The sequence below is a fragment of the Hyperolius riggenbachi genome, chromosome 7 (genome assembly GCF_040937935.1).
Source record: "Hyperolius riggenbachi isolate aHypRig1 chromosome 7, aHypRig1.pri, whole genome shotgun sequence".
Lineage (NCBI taxonomy): Eukaryota > Metazoa > Chordata > Amphibia > Anura > Hyperoliidae > Hyperolius > Hyperolius riggenbachi.
In genome coordinates this window covers 103,872,034-103,887,279 of record NC_090652.1, presented here as the reverse complement: position 1 = coordinate 103,887,279, position 15,246 = coordinate 103,872,034, and the positions used below count along the sequence as shown (strand labels likewise).

The 15,246-nt window shown below is 47.0% G+C and overlaps 1 long non-coding RNA gene across 1 annotated transcript in view; it reads left to right on the top strand.

Annotated features, from left to right (window-relative positions):
- Positions 1-15,246, top strand: part of LOC137524510 (uncharacterized) — a 48,157-nt gene that overhangs the window by 4,591 nt on the left and 28,320 nt on the right. The window contains exon 2 of the long non-coding RNA XR_011022716.1: positions 3,598-3,720. This is a non-coding gene — a long non-coding RNA (uncharacterized lncRNA). The remainder of the gene's footprint in view (positions 1-3,597; positions 3,721-15,246) is intronic.

Below are 15,246 nucleotides of genomic sequence, written 5' to 3'. Positions count from 1 at the left end.
TGTTCTTGCTCTCTATTGAGTTGCTACCTTGTTTATATTGCCCAGTGCTGCTTCACATCGTGCAATTTCAATCTGGCATCTGTGGTTGTACAGAGGTCTTGTTCCTCTGTACTCCACAGCTCCACCTGCTGGTTGGAATTCCCCTCTACAAATGTATTTGCATATACTGGGTACTCTGCTTTTGTGATTGTGGGGATTCCCATCTGCTTCAGAGCACTTGGTGTGCGCTAACTGTGGAAATCGACCCCAGATCATTACAGGTCACTGCTGTGTCTTAATTATTGTAAACTAAGAAAGTGAATTAACTTCTTTGCGTTCACAAGGCAGAAGCTGAGGTAACAGTGGAAAACACTGCTCCATTAAGATTCACAGGAATGTTTGCCTGGCAGGGAAGGCGATAAGCAGGGAGCTATTAATGTTGAAGCTTACCTTTTGGTTGTCTGTTTTGAAGCAGACTCGAACTCAGAACTTTTTCTCTGCAACATCATAATAACCTTTAAAGAAAAACATTTCTTTGTTACAGCTTATACAAATCCTGCAATAGATCTGCAGAGTATCTACTTCCTGCTTTCATGGAAACAGACATAGGGTTAACATCCTGTGTTTACACATTAGCTGCTCTACCGAGAACTGTTGAGATTCCAGAGCTGACACCGCTGAGAGATCAAATTAGGGTTGGGATTAGTCACAGTTGAGGGGGAATTCGACAGGCTAAACTCTCTAAATACATACAGGGTGCATTTATGTTTGTTTTCCTTCTGTCCTGTGCAAGAATTTAATATAATTAAGAAATGCAGTGAGATAGGGTACTAATATTATATGCTACATATATGTGACAACTGAGGAATAAATTCTATAATTTTAATAATAACAGAGGGATCACTACTGTGAAACTTGGAAACATAGCATCCAGCCCAAGAACAACCAACACGGGAGCCCCACAGGGATGTGTCCTGTCACCTTTTCTTTTTTCACTATACACCAACAACTGCACATCCAAAGAGAACTCCGCCAAAGTCATCAAATTCGCAGATGATACCACAATTGTTGGCCTTGTTAGGAAGAGCGATGAACGGGCCTACCTCCAGGAGGTGGAAAGAATCAGCCACTGGTGCAAGGAAAACAAGCTAGTGCTCAATAATACCAAAACTGTGGAAATGGTTATTGACTTCAGAAGGCGGAGCACAACCCCCCTCCGCCCGATCCATATTAATGGGTCCGAAGTCAGCAGAGTCTCCAGTGTCCGTCTCCTGGGCACGACCATCACGGACGATCTGAGCTGGAAAGCCAACACCATCTCAACCCAAAAGAAGGCCCAGCAGAGACTCTTCTTCCTGCGGCAACTAAAAAAGTTCGGTATGGCCCACGAACTCCTAAAGTCCTTCTACTCTGCCACGATCGAGTCTGTCCTCTGCTCCTCCATCCTCGTCTGGTACACTGGGGCAACAACCAGCGACAGATACAAAATCCAGAGGGTCATCAGAACTGCAGAGAAAATAATCGGGAAGCCCCTTCCCCCACTGGATCTCATCCATGAGGCCAGGATGTGCTCCAGAGCAACAAGGATTGCAAATGATCTGTCGCACCCAGGCCATCGCTTCTTCCAACGGCTCCCGCTGGGGCGCAGATTCCGGGCCATCCCCACCAAGACATCAAGGCACAGGGACACTTTTTTCCCCACAGCAGTGAGACTCTTGAACTCTGTACGAGCCCTTCGGGGTCCCCCGCCACACAGGGAGGCACCCACGTAGTCTGACACCAGTGTTAATACTAATGTTCTACTTCTCTCTGTGCTGCTCCTCCTGAAATGTCTCTGTATCTGCTGATGAGTTGCTTACTGTCATGTTGTTTCTTATGATTACTTTTTTGCTGTATTACTGCTCTCTTCTACTGTCAGTGTGTCTATGTGAACAAAGTCTAAGGTGTTCTGTGCTGCTAAAACCAATTCCGGGCATGACCCAAATCATGCTTGGCGAAATAAACGAATTCTGATTCTGATTCTGATTCTGATTCTTCTGACTACATCAAGATTCCCTGTAATTCTCCTCTCACAGCCCGTTATAGTGCTAAGACATCCCACAAGGATTAAACACAAGGATTTTCTTCATGTTTCACCATCATATGGAGGCTTTGTCAGGGATGCAAGTGATGTCCCATACAAAGTGCTAGTGCATTAGAAAACATAAGTTATATATGTTACAGCCAAAACCCAAAGTCTGGCCACTTCGGGTTCTGGACGGTCAAAACTAGAAGTGGCCGTTTCACTCCGACCAATGCCCGAAATGAATCAATTCCTGGCGGCTCCGTTCTCCTCTTGCGGCTCTGGCTCCTACCATTGCCCCCTCCTATTGACTTCTGTCAGCCAGGGACACACGCAATGCACCAAGAGTCGTTTGTTGCGGCAGGGAAGCATCGATTCGTGACGTTCGTTCCTGCAGAGCTGGTGCTGGCAGAAGCAATGTCTGCAGTGTTCCTGCTCTGATTTCCTGCTGCGACGAATGACTCTGGAAGCATGTGTGTGTGTCCAGCTGCCATAAGTCAATAGGAGGGGGGCAGGGGGAGGAGCCAGAGCTGTAAGAGAAGAACGGAGCCTCCAGGAATCAATTCATTTTGTGCATTGACCGCAGTGAGATGACCACTTCTAGTTTTGACCGCCCAAAACCCAAAGTGGCCAGACTTCGGGTCCTACCCGGCTGTAACATATACAATGAACAACGTGTTACAGCATAATAATGCCCAGCATTGCCACAAGCATATTGATTCCATTGAGCTTCCTAAACTAGCAGATTACTCAGTCCACTAGTGTCCACCGAAAATGCTTCTGGCTAGATTTATTTATTAACAATGAGGGTTTTCAGCTGCTCCTTACACTACTGTCTGCCAACCAAGAGATATATGATGGGGTTCAAAGAGCAGTTAGTTTCTGCAATGCTGCAAAGGAGCGGTACAAATATTATAACTTTAAGCACCATAATAAGGTTTCTTTTCAAAACAGCAGCCAGAAAAATAATTCTCCTAGAACTGTTGGTGTGCATGTCACAAAATACACCACAATGGTGGTGATGACTATCCGGTACAGCCTGTGTAGGTTCCGTTTGGGATTTTCTAACCTTTATGACAAAGAGTGGAAGGAAATAGCTAATGATCAGAAACAGGATAATGAACCACTTTAAAGTGAACCTCCAGACTAAAAATCTACTTAGCAGAACTGAAAAGGCTTGGTGTTTCTTTAACAGTTTCACGGCATCAGAACTTTGTTTTTCTTACCAAAGCATCATTTTTAGCTGCATTTTTAGCTAAGCTCCACCCATCAAAGAGACCTGCCCGGGCAGTTTTTCCTTGATGCTGTGCAAAGCATGATGGGATTTCCTATGTTGTTGTTCACGTTGCCTAGCAACTGGGAGGGGTGATCAGCACACAGGGCAGTTGGAACTGTGTCTCATGCTCCCTGTCACCTCCTTTCAACCAAAAAGATGGCTGCCCTTATGAAATCAAACATTTGCCTGTTCTTTTAAAACAGGGTGGGTAAGAGATTATATTACCTATCTATTTTAATTAACATAACTAATGTCACTTAATAACAGTTTGTTTGTTTAGGCTGGAGTTCCTTTTTAAGGAGACTGCTATGTGATTCCATTTGGCCATTGTGTCGACACTACAGCAACCTTTCTCTGATGAACATTCCTTGAAAAAATGTTGATAGTTCTGGAATGCATCCAGGTAAGCTTTGTTCGGTAAGTTTAGATGATTAGTTAAATTATACATGGTGTCATTTTGTCCATTACCAGAGCCTTTAGGACTTAGAAAAGTACAATGTTTATTTTCTCTGATATTAGATTCTCTGCCGAAATACAGCAAGGCGAGGCTGGACAGCAGAGAGATCATCCATATGCCTGTGCAGATCCAACACGAGACATGTTGGCCTTGATTCACTCAGACAAATAGCATGCCTTATCAGAGTTAACACACCTCATCAGTGTCAACACGCCTTATCAGAGTTAACACATCTTATCAGAGTAGCACAGCGAGTGCTAAGAACTTTAAAGGACATTATCCTTTTTATTTAAAGTTACTGGACCTGCAGGGGCTCAGTGCAGGACGAGTGGAGCTCTCATCATTGCCAATTAGCAGGCATACGTTCGTAGCACTCGCTATGCTAATCTGATAACTCGTGTTAACTCTGATAAGGTGTGTTAGCTCTGATAAGCCGTGTCATGGCTACCTGCTTGCCTGCCAGCAGTAAAGATGTCTTCTGTGATAAATTTCAGAATGTAAATCAGGGAGAGGAAAGATTTTACAATGGGCAAACGCTGACTGAATCATTTATAAATAACTATAGTACAAAATAAGCACTTTTTTCATTACGTTTTTTCACTGCAGTTCCTCTTTAAGAACGCAGTGGCAGCTCTTTGTTCACCGATGTTCTTTGACTGCTTGATATCCATGGTTCAGCAATATCTAGAATTCCATATATGTTTTCAGTCATGCAGTAAGGCCCGGTTCACATCTGCGTTCTGAGCCAAAAGGATCCAGTGAGTGGATCCGGTCTCCGCTTCACCGGATCCGGATGGCTCAGTCCGTGGCCCTGTTCACATAGTGAAAACGGATCTGATCAATGATTGATCAGATCCGTTTTCACTCAGCAAATACATACCTAAACTTTCGTAGCAGCCGGCGGTAGAGGCTTCCTCTTCTTCCGCTGTGACTACACAGCGCATCATGTGACTAGTCACTGTGACTACATGACGCGGAAGAAGATGGAAGCCTCTACCGCCGTCTGCTACGGAAGATTAGGTATGTCTAAACCCTCCCTCACCCAGCCGTCTGGCTGCTGCACTTTCCCTCATCCTCCCGTCCCTAGATTTGCGTCGGCCCATGCCCCCATCCCCTGTGGACCATACCTTTTTTTCTTTAGTGTGAAGAAACGTTCTGTTTCCCATTGCCCCAATGCTGCTGCATTTTTGTCCAAATCCGTTCCGCTAAGCAGAACGGTCCGGAAAACTAGGACCTGCAGCAATTTTTAGACTATCGTATCCGTACCATCAGACGCATGTGAATGGATTCATAGGTTAACATTGGATCCATTCACATCCGTTCCGTTTGTACAGTATACGTTCCGGTTCCGTTCCGGAAAAAAACTCTAATGTGAACCAGGCCTTAGAGTTGACGTTGTAATAGCATCATATTCATTTTGATTGTTTTGAAGAAAATGGTACAACCCACATACAATATACTCTACAGCAACTAATTAAGCCATTAGCGCTTGAAACACAAGAGACATCTCACCTGAGTCTTTGGAGAAGCAGCTGGATCCTTCTGTAGAGATGATAATGATGCAGACACTGCCCTCATCATCTTTCAGCCTGTGGATTAATAAGATGCAGAAAAAAAAACATTTCCCCCCCATGCTCTTATCTCCATGACAGTGATCCTCTCTTTCCGATCTGCATTTAGCTGATGATAATTCTTGGTTAACTGACTAATTCAAAATTGTTTCCACTGTATATAGAATAATAAGATGCTTAAATAGGAACTCCAATGAAATTAATGTAATAAAAAATTGCTTGATTTTTACAATAACTGTATAAATGATTTAGTGTTTGCTCGTTGTAAAATCTTTCCTCTCCCTGATTTACATCCTGACATTTATCACATGGTGACATTTTTACTGCTGGCAGGCGATGTCAGTGGAAAGAGATGCTGTTTGCTTTTTTGGCAGTTGGAAACAGCTTTAAACAGATATTTCTCACAATGCAATGAGGTTCACAGACAGGAAACTGTCAGAACCATGGTCCTGACATCACACTGTGGGAGGGGTTTCACCACATTATCAGCCATACAGAGCCCCCTCATGATCTTCCAAAAAGATTTCTCATGTAAAAGGGGGTATCAGCTACTGATTGGGATGAAGTTCAATTCTTGTTTACGGTTTCTCATTAAGGACTTCCTTTCTGCCGGTTAGGAAGTGATCTCAATGGGTTTCAGCTTAATTGTCAAAAGTATTAACCTCCCTGGCGGTATGATTCCTTCCTGATTTTAGGGTCTAAAAGCGGTACAATTTTTTCATGTGCTTTTAGACCCTAAAAGCAAGAAAAAATCATACCACGAGAAAGCCTGGAGCAGCCACTGCAATTACACAGCTCCCTGGGATCCAGCACTACAGTTCTCCCTCCGTCCTCTAGGTGGCGCTGTAACCTTATTGAGAGATTGCCAGCTGTCGTCATGACGACAGTCAGCAATCTCACCAGGGGGATGCAGAGCCTCTGTGGACAGGAAGAGGAATGGCCGCCAGCGTCTGAAACGCCCGGGGAGTGCGTGCAATGCATGGACCTCCCGGCGGTTACCACGGGTGTAGCTCAGGGTTACCACTCTGAGCTGCAGTTTTCCATCCTCAATCTACCCTGTGGTTACCGCTAAGGAGGTTAAAGAGGAACTGTAACCAAGGATTGAACTTCATCCCAATCAGTAGCTGATACCCCCTTTCCCATGACAAATCTTTACCTTTTCTGGAATAGATCATCAGGGTACTCTGTATGGCTGATTTTGTGGTGAAACCCCTCCCACAGTGTGATGTCAGGACCTAGGTCGTGACATCTTACTGTGGGAGCCTTGTTACATTGTGGGAAATAATGGCTGTTTCCAACTGCCATGTAACAAATATCTCCCTCTGTGCATATGTATATCTATAAAAAAACAACCTTTTAGACTTTCGCATTGTTAGGGGGTGTGGTTATAGATAATGGCAGTTGGTGCTGTCTGTTTTTATTTCTTGTCTGCCAGTAGTAAAGATGATTACGTGGAGACTGATTGTGGATTAAACAATATGAACAAATTACATGGTGAATAACTATCTTGATCGCTCTTCTATTTTTTACCGTCTTGTTTTGCACTGTATTTATTCCCCCCCCCCCCTTTTCGCTAATGTTCCTCTTTAAGTGCTTCCCAGTGGCATGTTCACAATAGGAATGTGCAGTCACCATGTGTCATAGCAGAACACACAACCATCACATCCCTACCAGGTGGAGAAGTGAAATGGCCAGCACTGTGTTGTGTACACAAATGAAACCTGTTGTGCAATAAATTACCGTAGCTGCACGGCATGACAGTGCACTACTGGAAATATCAGATGTTGCCTACGGCTGATGCCCTTTCAGATTGCACATTATGTGCTGCACTTTGTACTGCTCTGCATGTGGGGTTCAGGCAAAATCATACTGTAAGCTGCATTTCCTTGCGTAAATACTACCAGTGGGTACTGCAGCTGTGTACAATTAAAAAAGGGCCACCAGTAAAAAGGGCATCAGAGATAGCTGCTAGTAGAATATTGGTGAAATTACTGATATACTACGAAATCACTCCATAGAATCAGAATCAGAATCAGAATCAATTTATTTTTCGCCAAGTAAGTTTGCACCTACAAGGAATTTGTCTTGGCAGTTGCTTAACAAACACAAACAAAAAACAATACAAGGACAGACAGTGTGAATATTACAAGTTAAGGACATTATAAGTATAGTGGCAGTAAGCAATGTGAGAATTGTTCATGTTTAGTTCTGTGCTGATTACTTTCAGTCCTAGCAGCTCTAACGTGGTTCAGCATTAAGTATGGCTACCGCTTGAGGAAAAAAACTGTTCCTGTGTCTAGAGGTTTTGGTAGCGATTGACCGGAATCTTACTCCTGAAGGCATGCGCTGGAAGATGGAGTGAGCTGGGTGAGAGGGGTCAGAGGCAATTTTGGTTGCTCTCTTTCTGCACCTGCTAGTGTAAAGATCCTGCAGGGAAGGTAAGCTACAGCCAATTATCCTTTCCGCTGATCGGATGATGCGCTGCAGCCTCCCCTTTTCTAATGCTGAGCAGGAGCTGAACCATACAGTCATGGATGATGTTATGGTGGATTCGATGATTGCAGTGTAGAACTGCACCATTAGATTTTGAGGTAGGCCAAACTTTTTCAGCTGCCGCAGATGGTACATTCTCTGTTGTGCTTTCTTGACAATAGTGGCAGTGTTGTTGTCCCATTTTAAGTCGTTTGAGATCGTGGACCCAAGAAACTTGAATGACTCTACTTGGGTTATTGTGGATCCATTTATGGTTAAGGGGAGGTGCTGGGGGGGAGATCTCCTAAAGTCTATTATCATCTCCATGGTTTTGAGAGCATTTAGTTCTAAGTTGTTGCTGCTGCACCAGGAGGAAAGCTGTCCCACCACATGCCTGTATGCAGACTCATCCCCGTTTTGAATGAGACCAACAACTGTTGTGTCGTCTGCAAACTTCAGAACCTTAACAGATGGATCTGTGGAGATGCAGTCATTGGTGTAAAGTGAGTACAGCAGTGGGGAAAGCACACAGCCCTGGGGTGCACCAGTACTGACTGTCAGAGAGCTTGATGTGAGTTTACCAAGTCTAACACGCTGTCTTCTGTCGGTTAAGAAGTCGGTTATCCATTTGCAGAGGGATTCAGGTATGTGTAGCTGGGAGAGCTTGCTGTGCAGCAGTGATGGAATTATGGTATTAAATGCAGAGCTGAAATCTATAAATAAAATCCTGGTGTAGATTCCTGGGTTATCTAAATGCTGTAGTACATAATGCATACACATGTTCACGGCATCGTCTGCGGATCTGTTAGGTCTGTAGGCAAATTGCAAAGAGTCCAGCAGGGGATCTGTGATGGATTTCAGATAAGTCATTATCAGTTTTTCAAATGCTTTCATGACCAGTGATGTCAGGGCAACAGGCCTGTAATCATTTAAACATGTAGGTTTTGTTTTTTTTTGAATTGGTACAATAGTTGCGCAATTAAAACAGGCAGGAACAATTGAGAGTTCTAGAGATGCTTTGAATATGTCTGTAAATACAGGCGCTAATTGGTCGGCACAGAGATTCAAGCATTTCGCAGACACAGCGTCTGGTCCCATTGCTTTCCTGGTGTTTTGTTTTTTAAAGAGTCTATTTACATCTGATTGGCATATTGTTAGAGCATGCACATCTGGGGACAGGTTAGCAGATTGTGTCTGGCCTCCTGTGTTGTGTAGTTGCTGAGGCACCGCAGGGGGTGGAGACATTGGCTGGCAGGAAGAGTGTTCAGTTTGCCTGTGGCAGAGATGCAAATTGACTTGTTGTGTTTGGCTTTTGTTAGTAGTGTCAAACCTGCAATAAAATGTATTCAGTTCATCTGCAAGCTGCAGGTTATGTAGTGAGGGGGGAGGAGATTTCTTCCTGTAGCTGGTAATTTCATGTAGAGATTTCCATATTGTGGATGAGTCGGCATTAGAAAAATTTTCCTCAAGTTTTTGAGAATAATCTTTTTTTGCGGCGGTAATGGCTCTCTGCAGTTTGTATTTCGCAGCTTTGTAGAGGACTTTATCGCCTGTACGATATGCCCTTTCTTTATCGAGGCGCAGCTTCCTAAGATGTGATGTGAACCAGGGTTTATCGTTATTGTACCTGGTTGTAAGTAAGCGGGGAAGAGCCGCCGCCATTAGCCAGCGGTCGGCGGCTCTTCCCGCGTGCAGTGGCCGCTCGCACGGGGAGGCAGCCGCCTCCTCCCAGCGTGAGGCGGCTGTCCCCGTGGAGAGACAGGCTGAACGCGGAAAAGCCGCCGCGTTGGACGCGGCGGCTGGGGCAGGTGTCCCCGCTGCGGAGACACCGCAGAACGGGGCTACTGCAGCTGGGACTCATAGTCCCTCAGGCTTTAGAGTGACGCGCGCGCGCGCACTCAGGAGGTAGATATGCCTGAATGGGTGAGTCAGCTGACCAGGCTGGTCAGCTGACTCTGGCTCCACTCCCCATTGGTCCTGTGTTTGGGGTGGAGCTGGAGAGCAGTATGGGTATATATACTGCTGGCTGTTCATTTCTTGGGTGTCTGGCGTTGCGTTCACATACGTGGGAGCACCCAGATCCGTTAGTCAGATCCGTTAGTGTGCCGGGACCAGCTGGAGCTGTAATCCTACACTAAGCTAGATTTGTTGATAGCTTAAAGTACTAGTTTGATTGTGATTATTTGTTATGACCTTTGCCTGCCTTGACTATCCTTCTGAACCTTGACCTTGTACCTCGTTATCTCTGATACTCCGTTGCTGAACCCAGCCTGTACCTTGACTCCGCCTCTGCCTCCTGATTTTGTACTCCGATATTTCTGATACCCCGTTGCCGAACCCTGCCTGTACTTTGACTCCGCCTCTGCCTCTAGATCTTGTACTTTATCTGTCTGTGTGTGTACGACCTGGCTTGTCCGACCTCGAGAACCGACCTCACCATTGGAGGAGGTTCTTCGTTCTGTTAGTAACCCTTCCGCCTGAGGGTGACTTTCAGAAGATACTTCCTGCTAGCAGTCTGACTCCTCCCGTCTTGGAGAACTCAGGGTTGCGGAAGTAATCTGTACAATACGTCTTACTGTACTGAGGCCTAGTCCTCTAAGTGTTACTGTTACACCTAACACTACACTCTACTCCGGTGAACAGAGGTTAGCCAGTATATTGGATTATCGGTGATACTGCAGATCACATATAATCTGGTATACGTCTGTATTCCCCGTGACGCTGCAGGTCACCGGTAATCAGACCTCTCTGTGCTTCACCGAGCGTTACAGAACGCCAGACCAAAAGACACTCATGGAACGCACTGATCCTCTGACCATGCTGGCCACTTCGGTGGATAGCATTCATCAATCACTAGGCCAACACAAAGCCTTAATTGATGCCTTATCAGGTTCTGTGAGAACCCTCCAGACATCAGTTGATTCAGTGCGATCCCCTCCTAGTGATGACATACGTATGCCTGTACCTGACAAATTTTCCGGCCACAAGTCTGACTTCCGGAATTTCAGGAGTAGAGTATTATCGTATTTTGAGTTAAGACCCCGATCCTCGGGGACTGAGACCCAACGGGTCATTTTTATTAAGACGTTGCTGACTGGCGACTCCCAGTCCTGGGCATATAACCTACCCTCTACTGATATAGCTCTGACCTCAGTAGAAGAATTCTTTAAGGCCATGGCCGTAATCTACAACGACCCTGACCTTGCTGCGTCCTCTGAGCGGAAGCTCAAACTCTTGCGGCAAGGCAGAGGTTCGGTTGAGGATTATGCGGCAGAGTTCCGTAGGTGGTCAGTCACGGCTAGATTTGACAACTTTGCATTAATGGATTACTTCTTGTCTGGGTTGTCGGAGGAGGCCTCCGACTTAATGTTAACAGTACCCGAGCCCAAGACAGTTGATGAGGCCATATCATCGGCCATCCGAGTGGATCGCAGGTTGCGCCATCAGAGGCAGGCTAGGGGCAGTCACCGTGTCAGGGTGACATCATATGTGGCACCGTCCGCTACACCCCTAGTAACACCTTCTCCGCCTGTCTCTCCCTCCCCAGCCTTGCCGCCGCCCGAACCAATGCAGATTGGTCGGTCGAGACTGACCCAGGTAGAGCGAAGGCGAAGAATGACAGAACAGCTGTGCCTGTACTGTGCAGCAGCAGGGCATAGGGTGCGAAACTGCCCTAACAGGTCGGGAAACGAGTTTGCCTAGGAATAGTGGGGGGTGACACCCTAGGCACACAAACTGCACCCCTTAAGGAAAAGAAGTTACTGCTCCCTTGTACGGTTACATGGGAGAATAAGTCTATGGCCACTGAGGCATTTATTGATTCGGGCTCAGCGGCCAATTTTATGAATTTTGAGTTTGCGCAGGAGTTGGGTATTCCCCTTACTCCTGTGAGACCCCCCCATTCAGGTCACAGCAGTGGACGATTCCCCTCTGCAACGGAATCGTGCACTGTCTCAGACTCCGGAGGTGAAGGTCACTATAGGGGTACTTCATGGGGAACAATTATCATTTTTTGTATTGCACATGTCAACCTCCACTATCATCCTAGGCATGCCCTGGTTGCAACTCCACTCACCTCAAATAGACTGGGCCACAGGGCAGTTAACCACTTGGTCACCTCGTTGTTTTCAGCAGTGTTTGGGGAAGTTGACCCTGGGGCAAACCAGAATTCAGGTGGAAGGGGTACCCGACCAATATTCCGAGTATTCCGATGTGTTCTGTCCCAAGGCAGCAGACAAGTTGCCCCCACATCGCCCTTTCGATTGTCCCATTGACCTCCGTTCAGGATGTGTACCCCCCCGGGGTCATTTGTACAACCTGTCGGGACCCGAAAAAGTAGCCATGCAGGATTATATACGTGAAAACTTGGCCAAAGGTTTCATTCGGCCGTCTCGGTCACCTGCTGGAGCTGGTTTCTTTTTTGTTAAAAAGAAAGACGGAGGCCTGCGACCCTGCATTGATTATCGCGGACTTAACAAAATTACAGTCAAGAACCGCTATCCCCTGCCGCTGATAGACGATTTGTTCACACAAATTACAGACGCTAAAATCTTCTCTAAACTAGATTTGCGGGGCGCGTATAACTTGATACGCATAAGAAAGGGCGATGAGTGGAAGACGGCCTTTAATACACCAGACGGGCATTACGAGTACCTGGTGATGCCCTTTGGGCTCTGTAATGCCCCGGCCGTCTTCCAGGAACTCATTAACGAGGTATTCAGAGAGGTGTTGGGAAAGTTTGTTTTAGTCTATCTTGATGATATTCTTATCTTCTCCAACAACCTCTCTGAACATAGAGACCATGTGAGGTTTGTTTTGAATCTGTTAAGGCAGAACTCCTTATATGCAAAACTTGAAAAATGTATCTTTGAAGTAACGTCCGTCGCCTTCTTGGGGTATATAATTTCCACCACAGGCCTGTCAATGGATCCTGCCAAGGTTTCGGCTGTGCTGGAGTGGCCACAGCCGGTGGGGTTGAAATCTCTTCAGCGCTTTCTTGGCTTTGCCAATTACTATAGACGGTTTATAAAGGGGTACTCCACAGTCATTTCTCCCCTTACCAGTCTCACCAAGAAAGGGGCAGATACAACTCACTGGTCTCCTGAGGCTTTACATGCTTTTTCCACTCTGAAGGGCCTATTCTGTTCAGCACCCATCCTCAGACATGTGGATACGTCCTTCCCGTTCATTGTGGAGGTGGATGCTTCAGAGGTAGGAGTGGGGGTTGTGCTGTCTCAGCGATCAGGCTTGCAGGGTAGAATGCACCCTTGCGCTTACTTCTCTCGCAGGTTTTCCCCTGCAGAGAGGAATTATGATATTGGTAATAGGGAGCTCCTGGCCATCAAATTAGCCTTCGAGGAATGGCGACATTGGTTAGAAGGAGCTGAGCATACCATTACGGTTTACACCGATCATAAGAACTTAGAATACATCGAGGGGGCTAAGAGGTTGAGCCCTCGTCAGGCTCGATGGTCGCTATTTTTCTCCAGGTTCACCTTCATCATTACATATACCCCGGGGAGCAAGAATGTTAAGGCAGATGCCTTGTCCAGATGCTTTGAGGCAGAGACAGCACAGCCCTCCGTTCCTGAGACCATTATTCCTCAGAGATTGATACTGGCAGCCACTGGAACTTGGGAGGATTGGAGGGAGACGCTGAGTCCCTTTCAGCAGGACATCCCGGAAGGGAAGCCCGCAGGGGTTCTGTTCGTTCCTCTGCCGTTTCGCCTTCAGGTTCTGGAGATGTTCCACGCACATAAGAATGCAGGGCATCCGGGGGCATCCAGAACACAAGATTTGGTAGCCAGATGCGCCTGGTGGCCTTCTCTGGCAGCGGATTGCAAGGAATATGTGAAGGAGTGTGTGACATGTGCCAAGAGTAAACCCTCCCGGCTGGCACCTGTCGGTACCTTGCAGTCATTTCCCACCCCGACTGAACCGTGGACCCACCTGTCCATGGATTTTGTAGGCGAACTTCCCAGGTCTGAGGGAATGGCGGTCATTTGGGTCGTGGTCGACCGATTTAGCAAAATGGCCCATTTTGTACCTTTAAAAGGACTCCCCTCCGCTCAAGAACTGGCCGAGTTGTTCATTACGCATGTTTTTCGATTACATGGTATTCCCGAAAACATAGTCTCAGACAGGGGAGTTCAATTCGTCTCACGTTTTTGGAAAGCTTTTTGCCAGCTCATGGACATAAAACTGTCTTTCTCGTCTGGCTATCACCCTCAGACCAACGGCCAGACTGAGAGAATAAATCAATCATTAGAGCAGTTCTTAAGGTGTTATGTAGCTGAAGCACAGGACGATTGGGTCAGATTTCTGCCGTTTGCAGAATTTGCCCAAAATAATTTAAAAAACTCGTCCTCCGGTTTTTCGCCTTTTCAAGTAGTGACGGGAAGATCACCCAAATTTTCCCCATTGCCTATAGCCTCCACTCCGTTTCCAGCCCTGGAGGTCTGGCAAAGGTCATTCAAGGACCTGTGGGGGACAGTAAGAAATAACCTGGAGAAGGCCTTTTTGAGTCAGAAGGGTCAAGCCGACAAGAGACGGTCGGTGGAGTGGAGATTCCAACCAGGAGACCCGGTTTGGGTGTCCACACGTCACTTGGCCCTAAAACAACCTTCTAATAAGCTTGGTCCCAGGTTTGTGGGTCCATTTCCGATAACCAAAAAGATCAACAATGTTACTTATACTGTCGAACTTCCCACTAGCATGCGGGGGGTAAGGTCTTTTCATGTTTCCCTTCTTAAGCCAGCGGTCCAGGTGGGTCCCACTCCTCCCCCTCCTGTGTTGGTAGATGCCCAACCTGAATATGAGGTGGAGAAGATAATTGATTCACGTACTGTACAGAACTCAGTACAGTATCTCGTGCATTGGAAAGGGTATGGCATTGAGGAGAGGCAATGGGTACCTGGGAACCGCATGCATGCGGACGAGTTAAGAAGGGAGTTTCATGCGTTGCATCCCGAGAAGCCTGGTAGGAGCTGTCCGGAGTCCACTCCTCGGGGGGGGTACTGTAAGTAAGCGGGGAAGAGCCGCCGCCATTAGCCAGCGGTCGGCGGCTCTTCCCGCGTGCAGTGGCCGCTCGCACGGGGAGGCAGCCGCCTCCTCCCGGCGTGAGGCGGCTGTCCCCGTGGAGAGACAGGCTGAACGCGGAAAAGCCGCCGTGTTGGACGCGGCGGCTGGGGCAGGTGTCCCCGCTGCGGAGACACCGCAGAACGGGGCTACTGCAGCTGGGACTCATAGTCCCTCAGGCTTTAGAGTGACGCGCGCGTGCGCACTCAGGAGGTAGATATGCCTGAATGGGTGAGTCAGCTGACCAGGCTGGTCAGCTGACTCTGGCTCCACTCCCCATTGGTCCTGTGTTTGGGGTGGAGCTGGAGAGCAGTATGGGTATATATACTGCTGGCTGTTCATTTCTTGGGTG